This window comes from Pleurodeles waltl, chromosome 6, assembly GCF_031143425.1.
Source record: "Pleurodeles waltl isolate 20211129_DDA chromosome 6, aPleWal1.hap1.20221129, whole genome shotgun sequence".
NCBI classification, from domain to species: Eukaryota; Metazoa; Chordata; class Amphibia; order Caudata; family Salamandridae; genus Pleurodeles; species Pleurodeles waltl.
Window position 1 is genome coordinate 1,321,112,246 of NC_090445.1, and position 5,640 is coordinate 1,321,117,885.

A 5,640-nucleotide genomic window follows, 5' to 3' on the forward strand; every position below is an offset into this window, starting at 1 on the left:
AAATAGCTGAATTTTGAACTAAGTGGATTAAACATTATTTGTGATATTGCCAGAGCATGGTTTTCGTTTCACACCCTCCAAACCTGTAAATCCTTTCAGAAGTCATTAAGAACATATGTCGCAATATATAATTTACTATTAACAAACTAGGTGTCATGGATTTGTTTTTAATTGCAAAGGTGTGGTATGGAAAGGCTGCAGGAAGAAATGCCCTGCCCTCCGGGAAAAGTGAATAACAATTGACAAACTATGCAACCTCCTATGTTGCAATCTGTGACTTTTGAATTGCAATTTGTCAGATCGTGACTGGCTCCTTTTCATGATGATCACTGCCCCTTCCTTATGGGTGTCTCTCTGTCTCAGGTATAAAACCACCCGATTAGGGATACAGCAGACACACATCGGAGAATTGCAGTTCCAGTGTTTCTTTGAGAGCAGATCGTGCCACAGCGACAGAACCATGTCTGCAAAGGGAGGAGGACACCACCAGCAGCACCATCAAAAGCCCCAGTGCCCAGAGCCGTGCCCGCCAGAACCCTGCCAGGAACGTAAGTTTTGCCAAGCCATCCATTTGAGGAATTCTTATTTATGTATAACTAATTGAAATGATGGTACAAATGATAAATGTTAGTATTTTTATTTGTAATTTTTATCGTACACAATTTAACGGAGTATTAGCGTGGCATAATCGATACCTAAGTGGTAGAACACTAAGGGCTCCTTTCATGGAGCTACTTTCAGACATCAATCTGACCGATGTGCACAAAGAGTATCATTTATAAGTATAGATTCATATGTATGATTCAGTAAACAGGAGGCTGCGTTAATGAATAGGTTTACATCAGTGTTTTTACATTTTTTATGAGCAAGTGCAATTCCACATTGGGGGGGGGGGAGAGGAGGGGGAGTTCTGTTCATTCCATGGTGGGGGTACGCACTCAAGTTGGTAAATACTCACAACATTTTAGGTTTGTCGGTACTCCCCAAACTTTTCCAGGTTAATTCCCACCAAGAAAATGACCAGAAATGTACACCTGTTAAGGGTAGATATAAACCGTATTTATACTTCTTTTAGCGCCGCATTTGCGCCGCTTTTTGACGCAAAACGGCGCAAACCTACAAAATACAATGGTATTTTGCAAGTTTGCGCCGTTTTTGCGTCAAAAAACGACGCAAATGCGGCGCAAAAAAAGTATAAATACGGGAGAAAGTTTGTTTCGGGTAGAAAGAGGAGAGAATGCTCTAAAAATTGTCTGAGGTGCTTCAGAAGGAGTTTCCTCACAGGGAAAATATCCCTATACCGGAAAATAGGAAGTTCAAATGCTGAAACTTTGCATTACAATTTCCCTTTTAGAAATGTACGCCTATTACGTGTCGATATGGGAACGTATTTATGCACGTACGTTCTCCTGGAAAATTGTCGCAGTGTCCCGACAGCACACTTGACACGGTTTAAAAATAAAAAATAAAAAATAAAATTTTCTTCAAACCCAGAAGTAGTTACTTCTTTTGCCAGTCCGGCCCTATGCGGCTATTAAAAAACATGTATTGCTTTCTATGTGTAACGAGTTAGAAGGTCAGTGTATAGAATATTTAGTATCTAACATTTAGATATAGATTATTTATCATAAAAACTTACCAAATGGTAAGGAAGCACGCGATTCCTCTCTCTGACCTGTTTCCCTGCCCAGATTGCTCCAGGTAACACCTGTTGCTATTTCCATGACAAAACCATGAATCTATGACCATGTTGTGCCTGATTCAAAATACGAAACTGAGCAGAAATCCTAGCCATACCCAGTGTCACACTCCCTACTGGGCTCAGAACGAGGCGATTTATGAAAGAAAAACAATTAAATTTGTAACTAGATTTTTTCAAATTAAATATTTTTTTACAAAGTCTTTCAAACTAAATCACATTCAAAACATTTTTCTTAATATTTACTGTTTTATATAGCTATGTACTTCTGAACAAAATGATGACAAAATAAGGACTCTTTTCTTCTTCCTACGTAACCTACAATTTGATTGAAATAGCCTTCAGCAAAACCTTGAACACGGCAAATCTCCAATGAACCTGATTTCGACTATCCCTTCAAACTGCCTAACATCCAAAATGGGGTGGTACACTTCTACTGAGATTGCCATGGCCATTTACACGCTTTATAATTCATCACTACATGCATCACATTATTCATTCTTGTTGCACTCTCTGTGCCATAAAATACCAAAGGCTATTAGGGAAAGGTTGGAAGTTATATAGGAACAATGTTGGTACAGCTTTGCGTTTTGTGGTGTGTTATAGAAAATCCGTTCTGTTAACCTTGCCTACCCTGTGCCACTAATGACTCACTGCCCTTCATCACTTTCATTTGTACTTCATCAGATTTGGTGTACTGCATAGAAACAAAAAAATAACTGTAGGCCTATTCCACCCCCTTACCTTTATTAACTGTTGTTATTTTATTCATTCCAGCATGTAAACCAGTTCAGCAGTGCCAGGACGAGGTACAGAAGTGTCCTACACCAGGTATGCATCGCCAATTGTTCCATCCATACACTCTTATTCATATACACAATAAGTACAATACCTGTCCAATGTGCTCACCTTCGCTATGGAATACAGCTCTTCACATGCATGAGAAACTGGATGGCAGACTATGACTTCTCGTTGAAAGCAATACTTGGTGCGGTTTGAACTGTTAATGAGGCTGGAATAGGTGATCTGGAATTTCTCAGACGGAAAACGTAGCCCTATTGTATTCATGTCTAGTGTTTACATTTATCACCTTCTCAGAAGCATCTTCTACTTGGTGATTTAATTTGTTGTCTTATTTTGCAAGGTTTGTTGATAGAGTTTTTCCATCTATCAGTTTCAATAGTTTCTTTGGTACGATTCGCCAAACAAATAGCAACCTGGCCAAGTACTTAATAAACCATTTAACCGATGACTAACACCAACAATATAAAACTCGATCTACCATACAATCACGCAACCCATCAGAGAAACCAACATGCAAACTAAAGTGAACCATTATTGCAATCTGGTTATTGTACTTCTGTGTAAAAAATATTAAATTCACCATCAGCTAAGTGTGCAATATACACATCAAAGTAATCACCGGAACCAACAAATCCCTAAAAACGTGAATAACCCAAACAAATCACAACACCTAAGAAAGTATCTGGTACACACCCAGTTAGCTAGCCATCTAAAGGAATCACGGAAGTTTACAGTCATAAATTTAGGTCATATAACTGCACAGCCATAGAAGCGAGCAGTAAACATATACACTAGCAGCACAGCAATCAATTTCATGATCAATAATCTTCACCATCCTCCTTACACATCACCAGTTCACTCAACTAGTAACCGAGCAAGCAATGAAACACACGTTAATAATAACATACAAAACAAGACAAAGCCATTACAAGAACTAGAGTTTGGTTAATATTTTTGCTACGGTATTTCGGTACATGCATACCACTGTTGACACTATGTATTCCCCCTGAACATATGGTAAGCTTTCAGGTTTACTAACCTCATGCCGTTTCTTTTCCAGTGGAACCTTGTAAACCATCCCCACCGGTGCACTGCCAGGAGCCGCAGAAGCCAGCTCATCAAGGTGGATGCAAGAAGTGAAGGTCGCAACACTCACATCCCTACACCTTCCATCAAGCAATTAGAATCCATGTATTTGGAAATTGATTGGAAATATGTTAGAACGTGGTGCAAATAACTTGGCCATTGTCTTGACAATCTCAATTTGTATTTATTATTGTTCTTTGAAAAAAAGCAGTATTAAATTAATTTGATGAACTAAGTTGCCTCATACCACTCTCTTGGTCTTGTCCCATTTATTCCCCCCACTGCAGTTCTGTAATCCTGTGGTGCTTGTGGAGGACGGCAGGTGGGGGGGCCTTCTTATTGGTTGGAAGGAAGGCTGCAGGCAGGGCCGGCTTTAGGACTGGTGGCGCCCTGTGCGATAGTTTATTGTGGCGCCCCCCCCCCCCATGACCTCCTCCTCGGTTTCACTCACTACCACCAGGCAAATGTGCCCCTCAGCTCTCCCTCGCTTCCCTTTCACATACATTCATGTGTTTTAAAGCACTTGAAAAGGCTGGCTTTACTAATCCACTCAGCTAGCCACTTAAAATATAGGGGCATATTTAAGAGTCTCTGGCGCCATTCTAATGCCATATTAGCGTTATTTTTTTAATGTTAATGTGGCGTTAGAAGGCCAAAAAAACCGTGCCATATTTACAAAGTGTGGCAATGCATGCATTCCGCCACTTTGTATCCCTTTGCGCTACATTATGCCTGCACTAGGCATAATGTATGCAAAGGTGGCATGCCCCCGTTAAGGGGGGGCCCAAAAAATGGCGCAAAGAAATCTGACTAATTTCTTTAAGACATTTTTTTCTGGCACTTTTAACACCTGCTCAGAGCAGGCGTTAAAGGGAGTCTTCCTTTGGTTACAATGGGCCTCTCTGTACTTTGCAGGATTAGCATCAAACATTTTTATGCTAATCCTGCAAAGCGCCAGACTAGCATAAAAAATTCTAATGCTAGTCCCCTAACTACCACCATGGTGCGCCATATTTTAAATATGATGCACACATGGTGTTGTTAGGGGGGGCTCTAAGGGGTGCAAGAAAAGTGGCAAAGCCCTGTGTATAGCGCCACGTTTTTCAAAAGTGCCCCATAGGGCAGAACTTAATTTGTAAATAAAAATGTGCTGGTGCCCAAAGTCCTCCTCTTAAACATGTGGCTGCTGCAATTAAATGTGTGAAAATGGAATACAGAGGTAGCGTAATTCTGAGGCCATTGCAGGCCTCTTCAATCCATTTACAGGCACTCCCTGCCCCTTCAGCTCACTCTTGCGAATTTCTGCTTTTTCCCATTGAGGTGCTTTTTCATTTTTCTCTTCCTCCATCTTTCCCATATGTGCCTTTTTCTTGCAGTAAATGCTCGAGGCAGAAAAATAAGCGCCTGCCCTCAAAAGTAAGTGCAGGTGCTCGGCACTGGAAACAAGAAGCACTTAAGAGCCTCTAGTGCCATTCTAACGCCACATTAGTGCCATTTTTGTACACTAATGTGGCGTTAGAAGGCCAAAAACGCTGTGCCATGTTTACAAAGAGGTGCAATGCACGCATTGCGCCACTTTGTAACCCTTGGTGCTACATTATGCCTGCGCCCGGCATGATGTATGCAAAGGGGGCATTCTCAATTTTTTTCTGGCACTTTTAACGCTTGCTCAGAGCAGGCATTAAAAGGAGGCTTCCATTGTTTACAATGGGCCTCTGGGTACTTTGCAGGATTGGCGACAACATTTTTTATGCTAATCCTGCAAAGTGCCGGACTAGCATAAAAATCTCTGATGCTAGTCCCCTAACTACCGCCATGGTGCACTGTGTTTTAAATATGACACACAAATGGTGGCGTTAGGGGTGGTACTAAGAGGTGCAAGAAAAGTGCCCCATAGAGCGGTGCTTAATTTGTAAATAAAAAGGTGCCGGTGCCGGTGCCTAAAGCCCTCCTCTTAAACATTTGGCTGCTGCAATTAAATGTGTGAACACGGAATACAGAGGCAGCATAATCCTGAAGCAATTTCGGGACTCTTCAATCCATTTACAGCC

The 5,640-nt window shown here is 41.2% G+C and overlaps 1 long non-coding RNA gene across 1 annotated transcript; it reads left to right on the plus strand.

Annotated features, from left to right (window-relative positions):
* The first annotated feature begins 378 nt into the window (after nucleotides 1-378).
* On the plus strand, nucleotides 379-3,824 carry LOC138300820 (uncharacterized). Its single transcript, XR_011205017.1, has 3 exons — nucleotides 379-548; nucleotides 2,477-2,530; nucleotides 3,564-3,824. It is a non-coding gene; the product is annotated as an uncharacterized lncRNA (long non-coding RNA).
* The last annotated feature ends 1,816 nt before the right edge of the window (nucleotides 3,825-5,640 follow it).